Source organism: Drosophila miranda (assembly GCF_003369915.1).
Source record: "Drosophila miranda strain MSH22 chromosome Y unlocalized genomic scaffold, D.miranda_PacBio2.1 Contig_Y1_pilon, whole genome shotgun sequence".
NCBI classification, from domain to species: domain Eukaryota; kingdom Metazoa; phylum Arthropoda; class Insecta; order Diptera; family Drosophilidae; genus Drosophila; species Drosophila miranda.
The window spans coordinates 18718063-18735136 of record NW_022881603.1 but is presented as its reverse complement, the minus strand read 5'-3'; the positions used below and the strand labels follow the sequence as shown (position 1 = coordinate 18735136).

Here is a 17074-nt window from a genome sequence, read left to right as displayed (position 1 = left end):
TCCACTCACGAACGAAGGGTTCGCGTCCGCATGGAACGCCCTCCGTGAGCGTTTCCAAAACAAGAGGCTGATACTCAAAGCCCAGCTGAAGATCCTTTTCAGTCTATACCTAATCCGCACCGAGTCAGCTGCAGCGCTAAAAGAGCTTCAGAGGGCCGTCCACAAGTGCCTTACGACACTCAACCACTCCGAGGTCTCCACAGACAGCATTTTCGCTGACGGAGTGTTTGTGTACCTCATATCCGCGAAGTTGCCGAAAGCGACTTTGGAGCTTTGGGAGCAGTCCGTGACACACAAGTCCGAAATTCCCACCTGGCACGCTATGGACAAGTTCCTGGCGGAGCGGTACCTGTCTCTCGAGGTGACCGAGGATGGCCATCCAGGCATGGAGACTCAGGCCCACTCCAGGGCGAGTCTACCCATGTCAGAGAGTTCAAAGGGCAATCCCAACCCATTCCGTTCCCAAGGGAGCTCTGTTGCAAGGCGGGTTCACTCGTTCGGAACAACTGTGGATCCGAAGCGGAGAACGTGTGATCTTTGCTCCAAAGAGAACCATCCGATCCGGGTATGCCCTCAATTCCTTCAGATGAGACCTGATGCTCGCTCCAGCTATATTAAGAAAAAAATGCTTTGCTTAAACTGTTTCGCAAGAGGTCACCAGATTCGTGAATGCCAAAGCGCCCACAACTGCAACACGTGTGGAGACCGGCATCGTACGCTGCTGCACCGTGGCACTCCAGTTTCCAGCCAATCCGTGCCCAACTCCGTACCACTTCCGACTCCTGCCGAAGCTCAGCCTAGCGTTCAGAACTATTTCGCCTCCGGAAAGAGGGCGGTACTCCTGGGCACGGCTATTATTAATATTTGCCACTTGGGGACAAACTTTCGCGCCCGCGCTCTAATCGACCCGGGCTCCGAGGCGACGTTCATTACGGAACGTCTCTTCCAGATCATTAAGTTGCCATTCCGACTCGCCCAGGCACAGGTCTCGGGCCTCAATCAGGCCATATCTGCTCAGTCCAAGAAGCTCTGCCATTTTTCCATCCGCTCCCCGACTAAGCCGGGCTTACACTTGGACGCCACAGCCTATGTCCTGCCGGAACTATCAGGCAGCCTTCCCTCCCATCCGATCCCGCAACACTCGTTGCGAGACTTGCCGAACCTGCCATGGGCAGACCCGACATTTTACGCAAGCTCACAAATAGATGTCCTGATTGGTGCCGACATCCTTCCATCCATCCTCTTGAGCGGCTCACTGACGAACATCTGTGGATCTCTCCTCGGACAGGAGACCATTTTCGGATGGGTTCTTACAGGCCCAGTGCCAAACACGGTACAAGGCAGGGTCGCATCCTTCTCCACGCAAATTTCCACCGAGCTAGAGTCTCCGTTAGACAAACTCCTCACAAAGTTTTGGGAGGTGGAGGACATTCCTACTAAAATAGAAAGCGAGTCGGATTCGTACTGCGAAAGAAATTTCCTCCGAACTACGTCAAGAACGCCAAGCGGGAAATACGTCGTCACGTTACCGTTTCGCGACCCAGATCATCTCGGATCAGACCTGGGGTATTCAAGGGCAACCGCGCTGGCCCAGTTCATAAGAAACGAAAATCGCTTGAAAAGAAACAGTCCCCTACAAGAGCAGTACGACACCGTGATCCAAGAATACCTAGAGCTTGGACACATGACAGAAGTTCTTCCGACTCATGGGTCCTCAACCTACTACCTGCCGCACCACGCTGTCTTCAAGCCTGATAGCACCATGCAAGAGATCTGGTTGCAAGAAGTGGGATGGGACGAAGATCTTCCGACCGAGATGCGTCAGCGCTGGCAGAGTTTTCTGCGGAGCTACTCCGCTCTCGACCAGATCCGCATTCCAAGGTGGATTGGCTCCGAACCAGCTGTAAGGGTCGAGCATCACGGATTTTGCGATGCGTCCGAAAAGGCGTACGGTGCGGCGATCTACGTACGCATCGAGACTGACCACCTGGTCAAGGTGCAGTTGCTTACCGCGAAAACACGAGTCGCACCCGTTAAGACTGTATCGCTCCCCCGGTTAGAGCTGTGCGGCGCCGTGCTGCTGTCCGAAATGGCGACGGCTATCCTGCCAAATATGCCAAGCGCACCTACAACCTGTTACTTCTGGACAGATTCCGCTATAGTCCTGTCCTGGCTGAAAAAGCCTGCTTGCCACTGGACTACCTTCGTGGCCAACCGAGTGACCAGAATTTCGCAAGCCACCGGGGTCGAGAATTGGGGTCACGTTCCGTCCGCACAAAATCCCGTCGACCTCGCCAGCAGGGGCGTATCCTTAAAGGAGCTCGTCGAGAACCAACTCTGGTGGCACGGACCAGCGTGGTTGCAAGGGCCCCGGCATCAATGGCCAGCCCAAGGCGGGGACGATCCCGTGATAGCCCTCGAGCAACGTGCTCTGAAGGTTCATTTTGCACCGAGCCCATCCGAAGACTTCCTCGATCGGTTCTCCAATCTGGAGAGAGCCCTGCGAGTCCGTGCTTATGTCCTTCGCTTCACAAAACGCTGCCGGAAGCTGGTCACCGGACAAGAGGACCACCTTGCAAGCGAAGACATTACCGAAGCTGAGCGCACTCTTATCCTAGAGACTCAGCGCAGGGAATACTCCCAAGAGCATCACTGCCTAAGCGAGAAGCGGCCAGTGCCAAGGTCAAGTTCTATCCTGAATTTGAACCCTTTCCTAGACAAACATGGGCTCATAAGAGCAGGTGGCCGTATCGCAACTTCTACCTTTCTGAAGTACGACGAACGGCATCCCATTATTCTGCCGTACCGCTGCCGGCTATCCCGCCTTCTCGCGCAATTCACCCACCGGATAACTCTTCATGGCGGGAACCAACTAATGGTGCGACTTATCCGATCCAAGTTCTGGATTCCCAAGGTTCAGAAACTCATGAAGGGGGTGGTAAACTCCTGCAAATGATGGGTGATCTTCCTACGGAACGAACGTCCTTTCCCAGAACGGTCACGCACACCGGAATTGACTACGCGGGTCCCTTCGAAATACGGAATTACACAGGCAGAGCGTGCCTGATAACCAAGGGGTATGTGTGTGTGTTCGTGTGTTTTTCCACGAAGGCGATCCATTTGGAGCCCACGTCGGATCTCACGACCGAGAAATTTCTTGCAGCCTTCGCTCGTTTCGTCGCACGACGAGGGTGTCCGCAGCGCATTCACTCCGACAATGGCAAAACTTTCGTTGGTGCCGCCAAGGTGCTTTCCCGTGACTTCCTAGAAGCATTCAAGGGCTCGATAACTGATGCGTACAGCCATCACCGGGTTTCGTGGCGTTTTATCCCACCAGGAGCTCCACACATGGGAGGTCAGTGGGAAGCCGGGGTGAAGAGTTTCAAAACTCTCTTTTACAAAGCCATGTCCACTCGGAAGTACTCTTTCGAAGAGCTTTCCACGCTTCTCGCAAAGATCGAAGCATGCCTTAATTCCAGACCGCTCTCGCCGATGTCCGAAGATCCAACTGAGTTGCTGGCCCTTACTCCCGGGCACTTCCTTACCGGGGACCCTTGATGTCCACGGCCGAACCCGAAATAAAAGGTGACCTTAAATCAATAATCAATCGATGGCAGCATTTAAAGGCGCTCACCCAACAGTTTTGCCAGCGGTGGAAAGAGGAATACCTCAAAGAGCTCCACAAGCGCACTAAGTGGCAGACGCCGACGCCAAACCTCCAGGTTGGGGATATGGTTGTCGTCAAAGAAGACAACCTGCCCTCCAATGAATGGCGGCTCGGGAGAGTCCAGTCCGTGTATCCCGGCGCTGACGACAGAGTCCGTGTGGTAAATATCCTTACTGCCCGCGGGGTCCTTAAAAGGCCTGTTGTAAAGGTCGTTCTCCTCCCAGTAGAACGCCCTAGTTCCGTCCAACAATAACGCGAATGTACCTTCCAAAGCTCCAAGTTTCATTACTAATACTTCTTCGACCACTTTCCTTCCTCCTAGTTCATCGTATCCAGACATGGCCCCACGCTCACGCGCCAACCGCACCGGGGAGAGCCGGCATCCACGGGGTAGAGGCACCTACCGTTGCCGAGTCTGCTCAGGAATACACCGGCTACGGACCTGCCATGTGTTTCTGCGCCTGAGCCCTGAGAAGAGGCTCCGAGCCGTCCTGAGAAACAAATACTGCGCCAACTGCCTGGCGCACCAGCACTCCGGGAAGGACTGCCTCAGTGGCGGGCTGTGCGGGGTGTGTGGCAAGAACCACCACACGCTACTCCACATCTCCGCGCCTCGCTGTCCAGCCCGCTCAGCCTCGCGAATACAGTCGACAGCTACATCGGCCCATGCCGGACGCCGCCCTCGTCGCCCAGCCCGTCCAGACCTGGCTGCACCGCCGCCATCTACGCCGGCTCACGCCGAACGCCGTCCTCGTCGGCCCGTCAGCCGACCGGTCGTAGGAACCGCGACCTCATCGTTTGCGAGTCCAGCGGCTCAAGCTGAGTGCCGTCCCCGTCACCCCGTGAACCGCCCCGTCGTAGGAACCCCGGCGCCCTCCGTAAGCTCCCTTCTACAACATAGGAGCCTCAATATCCTCCCGACGGCGCTGGTGGTCCTGGATACGGGCTCGAAGGATTTCGAAACGGGCGCGCTCATCGACCCATGCACGCCGGTGAGCTGCATTGACGACTCATTGGCCTCCGCCTTCACGATACCCACTACGCGCGTCGGCAACGAGAAGGTGTGGGGGGGGGGGAGATGTTCAGGCCAGCAGCAGACGATTGCCGCGCACTGTGCCAACTTCGTGCGCTCGGAGGGGCGCTCGGGAGACGACCCACGATCCACCTGGCGCTCAAGCCATCATGGAGCATAGATCGTAAGGCCTAGTTTTAGTTACGTTTCCCACCCAGCTACAAGCTGTCGTCGTGCACATACGCGCACCTACAGTCCACATACATATATACCGAAATACAAGGAACATATTTATTGGAACAACTCTGACTTCTTCGTTTGGAGATTTTCCCACTCGTCGCTGGAAAGCCGGTGATCCGGTGATCCGCCCTCCTACAAACATACTCTAAGCAAAGCCGGCTATACAACGTGTGTGTTAGAGAGAGACAGGGTGAGAAAAAATTAAATTGTTTTCTTGATGCTGGCTCTAATAATAATACGATCCAATTCAGATTCTGTAGTTTAAAAGATATAGTTATTCTCTACGATTCTGCGTTTTTGGTTTTCTCGTATCATTGAAATTTTGGATGCCACAGATTTTCGTCCTTTGTGGGGGCGGAAGTGGGCGGGGCGAAGTTTTGAAATATTTTTGTAGCAGTGACATATCACAGAAGTCTGGATCCAAAACATCGTTGCTCTAGCTCTTATAGTCTTTGAGCACTAGGCGCTGAAGGGGACGGACAGACGGACGGACGGACAGACGGACAGACAGACATGGCTCAATCGACTCGGCTATTGATGCTGATCAAGAATATATATACTTTATGGGGTCGGAAACGATTCCTTCTGGACGTTACACACATCCACTTTTACCACAAATCTAATATACACCAATACTCATTTTGAGTATCGGGTATAAAAAAACGAGGGGGAACGTTGGGAGTTGCAGCGGACACCGCAACTCTACAGTTATACCCGATACTAAGTCAGTATGGCTCTCCTCCGGCAGACGCCGCTAATATTGAACGACACGACAAAGAGTGCGTGCGAGAGAGACAGAAAAGCAGTCTGAGCGTGACGTCGGGCGCTGCGTAGCCAGTGCAACTTGATTTGTTCCTTTTGGCTATAAAAATGATCTGATCTAATCCAGATTCAGCAATCTGATAGATATGATCATTATCTATGATTCTGCGTTTTTAGTTTTCTCGTATCCTCAATATTGTGGATGCAACAGATTTTCGTCCTTTGTGTGGGCGGAAGGGGGTGGGGCGAAATTTTGAGATATACGTTTTAAAGTGAGATCTAACAGGAGTGCGGATACCAAATTTGGTTACTCTAGCCTTAATAGTCTCTGAGATTTGTGAATATCCCCAGATTTTCATCCCTTGCGGTGGCGGAAGGGGGTGTGGCGAAATTTTGAAACAAACTCGTCTCGGTCCGATATATTAGGAGTGTGGATACCAAATTTGGTTGCTCTAGCTTTTATAGTCTCTGAGATCTAGGCGCTAATGTTTTACTCTAAGCAAAGCCGGCTATGCTACGTGTGTGTTAGAGAGAGGCAGGGCAAGAAAAAATGAAATTGTTTTTGTTCGGAGCAGAACCCAGCCGATTAGCTGCTTGCCAAATAGCACCTAATTCTTGGCCCTCAGTCACTCATTTGTTTGTTAAAGCTTGCTTGCCCTGCTAAACGCTCTCTGCCAGCTCGCTCTTCGCTATCTCCGCTTTGCGTCTGCCTACCGACGTCGGCCGAGCGAAGCTGCGCTTAGCGATCGGAGCGGCAATGTAAAGGGCAGGCAAGCCACACTTGCAATTTGGATGTCACGCATTAAAGAACATATCGTAATTTTACTTCTGCGCCGAGTTTTATTTAATTCGAAATAATTAGTCGGCCGATTGGGGATAAAAAACATTATCTCCACATAAAATTTGGTGACCCCGACGTGATATCTGAGTTGCAGTGTCAATTAATAATCATTCGCGATCGACATTCGTTAGCCCTAGCAAATTTTCGGCGGTTAAGCACAATTCGGTGCTAAAACACACTTACATACACCTACATACACTCATTGCTGGCTATTAATTTCTCTGTCGCGACAATTCGGTCAGTGCGGTAGGCAGTGCAGCGAACTCACTAATACACACAAGCGGAGTACAAAGCGGAATCGGACAGCTCGCACAGCCGCACAGCTAAAGGCATTAGCTGTAATCCCTTTGCTTTCGGTTCCCACGTTTATACGTATACAGGGTGTCTTTTTCGGTCGTGCTGAGTGACTCTTTTAAAACCTCAACATGGCAGCACCTGAGCCTACCAATGTCGCGAACGCAGCAATGCCGAGTGATGTAGATTTCTACAAGCACAAGGCCGAGTCCATCGCGCGCCAACTAAAGGCCATGGATCGCTTTCTCACCAAGGAAGAGCTTGCCGAGTTAGATGAGGCAGAACTTCAAGCTCGCTTAGAGCAGATCGAGCGAATGAATGCGGACTTCTATGCCGCTCAAACGAGCCTTGAAAGGCTGGATTTCCTGCAGTTAGCCCTTCCTGCCCGGCTGGACTTTTCGAATGTTTATGTCAAGGTTAGGTCCAGGCTGTCGCGGGAGTTGATGGCTGCTCGCACGGTAAATGTTGCCAATTCAACGGCTCGGCCTACTCTCGAGGGGAATTCGTCGTTGTTCGCTTATAATAGTATAGGCCGTTCTCGAATGCCCGAGTTGCAGCTTCCGCGATTCGGGGGGAACTACATGGATTGGCCAGAATTCCACTCGATGTTCTCGACAATGGTGCACAAAGACCATCGTATACCAATCATCGAAAAATTCCAATATCTTCGTGGATGTCTAGATGGTGCTGCGCTGGATACGATTCGTTCTTTGGAACTTTCTGAGGAGAATTACGACAAGGCGTTGAATTTGCTAATGTTGCGATTCGATAATAAACTGTTACATTTTCAGGCACACGTCAAGGCTATTTTCGGGCTGCAAGGGGTGGAGAAGGGCTCAGCTATCGGCTTGCGCGCGCTCAGCGACAAAATCAATTCGCACTTGCGTGTACTTCAGACCTTGGCGACCCCGCAGGAGATTTCGGATGGGTTGCTGATCTTCATCATAGGCACGAAACTGGACCACAAAACAAAGGAGAAATGGGAAGAGAACTTGCCGACGTCAGGATTGCCTCGGTGGTCAAGCATGGCCTCATTTTTGGAAGCGAGATGTCGGATGCTGGAGAATTTGGGATCAGCCATGGCAACAAGTCCTAGTCAACAGGTGGGAGAAGACAAACCTGTCACCCTTATCACCTCCAGTAACGACCATCCTAACCCCATATGTAACCATTGCAATTCCTCCGAGCATTACATATCTAGATGTCAGGCATTCCTGAATCTTTCTGCGTTTGAACGATACAAAGAAGCAAAGAAGAGCCGCTTGTGTTTGAACTGCCTCAACAAAGACCATGAATTGCAGAGGTGCAGGTCAGGACTTTGCAGGCATTGCCAGGCCAAACATCACACGCTACTCCACATTCCATCGGGAACTGGTGCTTCATCTTCCTCTTCACCGGCCGAGGAATCGATCCAGCAAGAGGCCGCGACTGTGCTTCTAGCAAGCGGGTGTTCTAGCCCTCCCCCTCGATCCAGAAATCTCAGCCTAGCCAGAACGTGTTGCTACCTACTGCCCTCGTCCATGTAACAGATCGTTATGGAGCACTTATCCCATGTCGTGCCATTTTGGATTCTGCATCACAGGCAAACTTTGTAACATCTAGACTTGCTGATCAGTTGCAGTTGGCTCATCGCTCGTCTTATGTTCACATCTCTGGAATCGGAGATTCCATTCTACCTTCGAGGCAAGTCTGTACATATAGTTGTACAATCCCAGGACGCAAGCTATCGAGATTCCTTCGCTGCAATTGTCACCAACTCAATTACGGAAATGCAGCCTAACTTCGGCGTAGACGCAAAGGATTGGCCAATGCCGAATAATCTAAAACTAGCTGATCCTAATTTCTCCAAGCCCCAACGTATCGATCTGTTGATAGGTTCTGGTTTGTTCTTCGATTTAATGTGCGTCGGACAGATTCGACTATCAGCCCAATTGCCAACATTGCAGGAGACTAAACTTGGTTGGATAGTATCAGGAAGCATTGATAGCTCGGAGAATAAGCGTGCAGCTTTAGCCGCTTTTGAAAATTCCTCGTGCATCTCTATTGACGATTTTCGACCCACAACGCTGGAGTACCAAAACTTAGAGCAGCAATGCAGGAAGCAGCTGCTCGAGTGCCAGGTGCAAGTGGAAAAACTGCGATCGGAGAATCAGGAACTGCAGCGCGAACTTTTCCATATATTAAAAACCTACATATCCACGCTAAATGAAATTCAACTTTCAACAATTTCTACATTGCCAAATTTCCTGCCATTCTATGCAATTACAGAGGTTCCCGATGATCAAGACGTAATCACGACAAGCCGCCTTCGTAAAAAAGCCCCGATTGCTGCGTTCGACGATCATCCCAGCGTAGCCGCCAGCTGCGCCCAAGCAAGCATCTTCAAGAGGGCCGTTGGAAAAATAGCGGTTCTGCCCCTTCAGGATGGATCTGTTGAAAGCCTTTGCCTTCCAACGGGGGGTGAATGTTCGGAGCAGAACCCAGCCGATTAGCTGCTTGCCAAATAGCACCTAATTCTTGGCCCTCAGTCACTCATTTGTTTGTTAAAGCTTTGCGCTTGCTTGCCCTGCTAAACGCTCTCTGCCAGCTCGCTCTTTGCTATCTCCGCTTTGCGTCTGCCTACCGACGTCGGCCGAGGGAAGCTGCGCTTAGCGATCGGAGCGGCAATGTAAAGGGCAGGCAAGCCACACTTGCAATTTGGATGTCACGCATTAAAGAACATATCGTAATTTTATTTCTGCGCCGAGTTTTATTTAATTCGAAATAATTAGTCGGCCGATTGGGGATAAAAAACATTATCTCCACAGTTTTCTTGATGCTGGCTATAATAATAATACGATCTTATTCAAATTATGCAGTCTAAAAGATATGGTCATTCTCTACGATTCTGCGCTTTTGGTTTTCTCGTATCTTTAAAATTGTGGATGCCACAGATTTTTGTCTTTTGTGGGGGCGGAAGTGGGCGGGGCGAAGTTTTGAAATATTTTTGTTGGTGTGTGGGGACAGAAACGTGTCTCCAGTCGGTGCTCCGCTGACGGTTCTCGCACCAGTTTTCCGGCCTGGCCAGTACCGGGATGCTGCTGCCGATGTCCGCCGCTTCTGCTGATGTTGATGCCTGCCGCTGATGTCTTGGTGGGATCGTTATCTCCACGATCTCCAATTTTGTTTCCTTTTTTTTTCAGGGCACGTGCGGCCTCCACTATTCTCCACCGGAAACTCCTTTTTTTTTTCCTCGCACCGTTGCCTTTTCTCCCACTCAACTCTGCCACTGCTTCCCAGGATTCACTATAGATGCCGCTGTCTCTTTCTTCTCCAGCCCTGATACCTATCGGCTCTCTCCAAAACCGCCCATAACATCATGCATGATTATTCTTGGTCTCTGTAGAAAGAAATCGTTGAAATAGGTTTAAATATTCCAGAAGGGTATTTCATTGTTGCTATCGATAAACGGGAAAACTGCCAACTGCTGAAAAACTGCACCTCGAATGAAATGCTGCTGGACTGCCAGCCTGCTTTAAGTAGAGCGCGAAGTATGAAAGTGAATGAAAAAAACACCAATGTTTAAAAAAAAAATGTATTTAAATAATGTATTAAAATAATTTAAATATTTGTATTTAAAATAAACTTTAAATCTAAGCCCAGCTATGGTTAACAAGCGAATCAAACACAGCTGTACAAGTACACTTTCAAGTTCAAGTGCGGCTTGGAAGTGCAGTAATTCTTATCAGCAAACAGCTTTGCATTAGCTTTCGAATTTGAACAGTTAATTCATTCAAAATGCATTTCGTTTGCGATCTCAGTTTAATTTTGATTGCAATGTGCATGGTTCGGAGAATACGACTCACAATGGAAAACTATTTCGTTTTACTGCTTATTCTTTTGGCTGTACCTTGGTCCTTTGAGGCCATCCCCAAGCTTAAGCCTTGGTTGGCTGCCATTATAGACTTGAAGAACAAAACTGAAGTAGTACCGTCAAGTAGCATGCCCATTGCCAATGTCACAGCCGTGCACGAGAAGTTGGCAGAAGTCCACATTGATCAGCACAAAACCATTCGCATTAGCAAAGAAGATCTGGATGATGTATTGGACGTTTATATGGGTAAAATAGCAGAGAGTGCAGCCACCATCAAGGACAGAGAAAATGAAATAAACAAGCTTCAAACCAAGGAACACACTGACGACGATCTACTGAAGAGATTTGAGAATCTCACAGAATATACAGCCAAACTGAAGGAAAAGGCGGATCAAATCAAGGAACTCGAGCAGAAGGTCAAGGTCTACGAGACCAGATTGAAGAGGAAACAGCACGTGTTGACTGATTTAAGAAAACAGAACACCTCCAGTGCGGCATTGATCGATCATCTGAGAGCCAAAGTCGTATATTTTGATGGTAAATTCAGGGAGAAGAAGGACGACCTGTTGGCAGACTGGGAGGCAGCCACCACCTCTTGTATGCCCTACGGCATGTCGTCTGGGATTCATTCGATCCATTTGCCAGGGTTCCTACCCTTTCTGGTGTCCTGTGAGGGTCTCACGGCCGCCGGTCCTGGATGACCAGCTCCCAGCCTCATGAGCTCTACATAAGCTTCAGGAGATTCAATGGAGAGTCAAGCTATGCTCACTACGATGACTTTGTTATTGGCAGCGAGGAGGAAGGCTACGAATTGAAATTGCTCGGCCATTATCAAGGAAATTCCAGCGACGCGCTACGCACCCATGACAAGATGAAATTCTCAACCTTCGATGAATTTACGGATATGAATTGCGCCGAGTATCACCACGGAGCCTGGTGGTACGACTTCTGTTCGCGAAGGTAATTCATCCGTCCACTGAGTATCACACAAACACATACGAATTATTCAGTAAATATCCTCTTCCCATAGCAATTTGAATGGCAAGTACTTCAAGGCCGAGGTGGACAATGTCCAGGGCATTTTCTGGGAGCAATGGTATAGCTTCAGATCTCTGAGATCCGTACAGATGCTAGTCCGTCCAAAGAGCCAAATGGAGCTGAACGATTTACCGAGGACCAAGTGTACAGTACCCCTAAAAAATCATTAAAATGAATCCCTCCATCAGCTCAACACACACGAATGCCCATTATTTTTAATAATTTACGCGTATTATGTTTGTTTCTAAAGGCTTTAAGAGCATTGTTAAACCAGATAAATTTCAATACGAAGCCGAGCGCCAAACGCCGAACCCCATTCGTCTTTGTTATTTACTCTTCCGACGCCCGCCCCCCCGCCACCATTCGACAGTTGATTAGCTTTCGACTTTTCGCCCTCTCCTCTCCCGGGTACAATAATTACTTCGTTACAGTTCACTGCAGTTCGCTGCTCTAGACATTTGTTTATTCGCGCACAAGTGATTAGTGCAATTAATTCTCATTTTTATACCCGATACTCAAAATGAGTATTGGGGTATATTAGATTTGTGGTAAAAGTGGATGTGTGTAACGTCAAGAAGGAATCGTTTCCGACCCCATAAAGTATATATATTCTTGATCAGCATCAATAGCCGAGTCGATTGAGCCCTGTCTGTCTGTCCGTCTGTCCGTCCGTCCGTCTGTCCGTCTGTCCGTCCCCTTCAGCGCCTAGTGCTCAAAGACTATAAGAGCTAGAGCAACGATGTTTTGGACCCAGACTTCTGTGATATGTCACTGCTACAAAAATATTTCAAAACTTCGCCCCGCCCACATCCGCCCCCACAAAGGACGAAAATCTGTGGCATCCAAAATTTTAACGATACGAGAAAACCAAAAACGCAGAATCGTAGAGAATGACTATATCATTTAGACTACAGAATCTGAATTGGATCGTATTATTATTATAGCCAGCATCAAGAAAACAATTTCATTTTTTCTCGCCCTGTCTCTCTCTAACACACACGTAGCATAGGCGGCTTTGCTTAGAGTAAAACATTAGCGCCTAGATCTCAGAGACTACAAAAGCTAGAGCAACCAAATTTGGTATCTACACTCCTAATATATCGGACCGAGACGAGTTTGTTTCAAAATTTCGCCACACCCCCTTCCGCCCCCGCAAAGGACGAAAATCTGGGGATATTCAAAAATCTCAGAGACTATTAAGGCTAGAGTAACCAAATTTGGTATCCGCACTCCTGTTAGATCTTACTATAAAACGTGTGTTCGGGCCAGCCGCTGAAGAATAACCGTAACTTTAACATTATTATTGTATGAGCAGAGAGAGCCGCCTATGTTGTAAAACGTTGACGTTCTGCAGAGCTGCTGCGCTCTCCCGCTAAAGGGGCTCTCTGCCGCCGCCACTTCGGCAACTACTTTGATCTGCTGCCGCCACTTCGGCAATCACTTTGATCTAACGCCGTCGTCTATAGTTTAGTTCTATGCTAACCCCTCTGCGCATTGGTTGCATATCGATCTCGCATAAGGTTTATCTGGCAATAGCAAGCAATCGGCTTCCGCTAAGCCACCAAGATTAAATACGAATTATAAAGTTTAACCCGAAATCTCTTTTCATTTTTGAAACACATAGGTGCAAAAAAGCTTGGCATCTCAAACATTGGTGACCCCCCGACGTGATATAAAACCGTTGCTTAATCGCGTTCCGTTAAAACACTTATTATTTATACAATATTTTGTTGTTGGGTAGTTTAACTACCAACAAATACATTTGGGTGCACGTTGAAAAACAGTTTAAAGTGCAAATTCAGTGAGAGTGCGGCTGAAATATTTATAGACAAATTCCGGTACTTTAAGCGTCGAATCTCTCATTCTCTGCGCAGCTGCAGCCGATAAGCTGACCGCCGCGGAAGTCGAGGTGCGCCTTGATATGTTGGCAGAAATTCGAGAGGAATTTAATAAGGCCCATAATGAGTTGGAGGCTCTCGATCAAAACGAGATTGGGAGTGAGCTGCGCGAAATCTTCGATACTCTTTTCAAATCGTTGAAAGCTGAGTTGCTGGCTGCTGTTGAAGTAAGCCAGTCACACACCGCTGCCCATTCTACGACTCTGCCAAGCCATTCCGGACATAGTACCATCATCATGGTTCACAAGCAGCGACTTCCTGAGCTGAAGGTGCCTAAATTTTCTGGTGGATACGTCGAGTTCTCGGATTTTATGGCAATGTTCAAATCGGTGATTGAAGCGGATGCGGATCTCAGTGACATCGAGAAATTCCAGCACCTTCGCTCTTGCCTCGCTGATGCGGCTTTGGATTCGGTTCGATCGTTAGAGCTCTCCAGTGCCAATTTTCGTGCGGCTCTGGATATACTTAATAAACGCTTTAATAACAAAAGACTTGTTTTTCAGGCACACATCAAGAAGATTCTTGGGCTAAAGAGGGTAGACTCGCCTTCTGCTAAAAGGCTTCGGGAGTTTTCGGATGCAGTCAATTTACACATGCGAGCGTTGCAGACATTGGGAACTGCTGAGGAGATTTCAGGATTCATGGTCATCAACATGCTGCTGCAGAAGTTGGATTCGAAGACGCAAACCAAATGGGAGGAGCACACATCGTCGGATGCTATACCTACCGCAGAGGAATTCTTCGAATTCTTGCAGCAACGCTGCCAGAAAATGGAGCGGTTGGAATATGCTACAGCGACACACGCTAGTAGCGATCAGGTGGGAAAAAACCATTCCTATACGCAGGTTGAGAAAACGTTTGTAGCTTCCAACTCTTCCGCCGACCCGTCTGTATGCGTCTTTTGCCACTCAGCGGGCCATGGAATATACTCGTGCAAGATATTCGGAAATCTCTCACCGTTGCTGCGCCACAAAGAAGTGAAGAAGCTTTCCCTATGCTTCAATTGCCTAAAGCCGGGGCACCGGACCCGCGCATGCAATAGTGGAAAATGTCGAGTATGCGGCGGTAGGCATCATAGTTTGTTGCACTTCGATAGTATACAGCCCACAACACAAGGCTGCCCAGGTATTACTCCTCCCGATCTGGCCGTTCAACCGGACACTCTTTCCGTTGCTCAAAATTCTGCAAGCAGCTCGTCTCTACCTTCGTCTACCTCTCTTGCTGCCCAAGGTCTTCACTCTGATGTCGTGCTTTTGGCTACAGCCGTGGTTCTCGTAAAGAATCGGGCTGGCGTTTTAGTTCCTTGCCGTGCCATCTTAGATTCAGGATCGCAGCTGCATCTCGTCACATCCAGGTTCGCCCAGCAGCTTCAGCTTAGGAGAACTCAATCGTCTGCACTTGTGTCTGGGCTGGGCGATACCAGCGTTTCTACTGAGGGATCCACCATAAGCATTTGTATGCATTCTCGCACCTCTGCTTACACAACTACACTTACTGCTCTCATCGCCCCCACGATTACCGATTCTCAACCAAGTATGACAGTAAATGTATCCGACTGGCGTATTCCATCTAACATTCAGCTCGCTGATCCTGCATTTTCCAATCCTCAACGGGTTGATCTTCTCATTGGTGCGAGCGTTTTTTATGATCTCCTCTGCGTAGGGCAAATCAAACTCACCGATGGACTGCCTCTTCTGCAGAAGACCCGGCTTGGGTGGATCGTATCTGGCGGTGGACAGAAGGTATCAAGCTCGGCCCCTTTGGCTACGCACAATTTTCCAGATTCGATAGCTGAGATGGAAGCAAGGTTGGATAAAACTCTTTGTATGTTTTGGGAAGTCGAGAATTGTGTGGAGGCTGGTTTGAATACCAAAGAAGAAGACGATTGTGAAGCACATTTCGTAAGCCACCTTTCACGGTTGCCATCCGGGGAGTTTGCAGTTCGTCTGCCGCTAAATAACAATACTGATCGTTTAGGAGAATCTTATGCTCAGGCTTATCGACGGTTAATCAGGAGCGAAAACTGGAGCGTAATCCTACACTCAAGGAGCGGTATTCCGCCTTTATGAGGGAGTACATTGATTTGCATCATATGCACCAAGTCAACCCTGATTCCCGTAGTCTCTGCAAATATTTCTTGCCTCATCACTGTGTCCTAAAGGAGGACAGTACGACGACAAAACTCCGTGTCGTTTTCGACGGATCCGCAGCTACATCAACTGGATATTCTCTAAATGATGTGATGATGACAGGCCCTGTTATTCAGCCTGCATTGTTTAACATATTGATTCGCTTTCGAACATATCCAGTCGCTCTCACTGGGGACATTTGTAAAATGTACCGCTGCGTACGAGTGTCTCCACCCGACAATTTGTATCAGTGCATCCTATGGCGAGATTCCATCGAGTCCGAGGTTCAAGTCTACACATTAGACACCGTCACATACGGGACGAGGGCTGCATCATTTTTAGCGGTCCGCGCAATGCACCAGCTGGCCATCGACGAGGGTGAGTCCTACCCTCTTGGCTCAGCTGCTCTGCGGCAGGAGTTTTACGTGGATGACCTTATTTCGGGCGGTAATTCGGTCGCACAGGTCATGGACAAGATGCACCAAACATCAGCTTTACTGTCCCGTGGTAATTTTAGACTTAGGAAATGGTGCTCCAGTCACCAGGAAGTACTTGAGGGAACCCCTGAAGATGACATAGAGAAGTTCCTAAAGTTTAATGATGGAAGCGACATTGCCATAACTCTCGGCTTAGCGTGGGACCCTGCTTCGGATCAGCTGCTTTTTGCCTTGTCCGCACTGGACACAAACTCAAAGCCATCAAAGCGGTCGGTTTTATCTACGATTGCGCGGTTCTACGACCCTCTTGGATTGATAAATCCAGTCATTGTCAGGTGCAAAATCTTCCTTCAGCAGCTTTGGAGTGAAAATTTGGATTGGGATGAAAGCCTACCCTCAGCGTTGCATTCAACTTGGATGGACTTGAGAAATAGTTTGGCAAGCATTTCTCGGATCTCATTTCCTCGCTTGGTTCTTCGTTCTAGTGTGGCTACAGAAGTTCACGGATTCTGTGATGCCAGCTTAGAAGCATATGGCGCTTGCGTGTATGTCGTGTCCAGGGAAGCCCAGTCTTTGAGCCACGTTTTGTGCTCAAAGTCGCGAGTGGCGCCGCTAAAGACTATATCGATTCCTAAGCTGGAATTAAGTGGAGCCCATTTGCTTGCGAAAATCATGCAGAATGTAAAGGACATGGGAATCTTTACAGGTCGGTTCTATTGCTGGTCGGATTCGTCAACAGCATTATCTTGGATTGGGGACGAGCCAGCTAAATTTCAAGTTTTCGTGGCAAATCGAGTGGTATCAATTCAGGAGTTGACGGCAGCCATGGAATGGCGCTATGTTCCCACATCGTTAAATCCTGCTGATATTCTCTCGAGAGGCTCGCTTCCCAACCATCTTATC

General features: G+C 49.0%; 2 pseudogenes; both read left to right on the top strand.

The window, feature by feature from the left end:
• LOC117191467 overlaps positions 1 to 17074 on the top strand; it is a 125884-nt pseudogene that overhangs the window by 20884 nt on the left and 87926 nt on the right.
• Positions 10663 to 11877, top strand: LOC117190086 (annotated as a pseudogene).